A 320-nucleotide genomic window follows, 5' to 3' on the forward strand; every position below is an offset into this window, starting at 1 on the left:
TCGAATTAAGAAGTTTGCTTCAAGTGAATAGCAGCAGAGTCAAGAGAATTCACTAGCGAATTAATGACGTCATTAGACGCGGCTTTTAACGAATAAAAGTCGCCCTGTGTAAATCACGCTTATTATGCACACAGACTATAATGCTCCTATTCCCTGCATGCGTGCATGCACGCGATTGCATGTATGGATGTCGTGAATACTCGTTTACTCTATTACTCGTGAACTTTTATATATAATAGTATATATATATATATGTGTGTGTGTGTGTGTGTGTGTGTGTGTGTGTGTGTGTGTGTGTGTGTGTGTGTGTGTGTGTGTGT

The 320-nt window shown here is 39.7% G+C and overlaps 1 protein-coding gene across 2 annotated transcripts in view; it reads left to right on the forward strand.

The window, feature by feature from the left end:
- The window catches only part of LOC108750871 (elongation of very long chain fatty acids protein AAEL008004), a 78250-nt gene that overhangs the window by 63401 nt on the left and 14529 nt on the right, over positions 1 to 320 (forward strand). The window lies entirely within an intron of this gene.

Source organism: Trachymyrmex septentrionalis, unplaced genomic scaffold (assembly GCF_001594115.1).
Source record: "Trachymyrmex septentrionalis isolate Tsep2-gDNA-1 unplaced genomic scaffold, Tsep1.0 scaffold11, whole genome shotgun sequence".
Lineage (NCBI taxonomy): Eukaryota > Metazoa > Arthropoda > Insecta > Hymenoptera > Formicidae > Trachymyrmex > Trachymyrmex septentrionalis.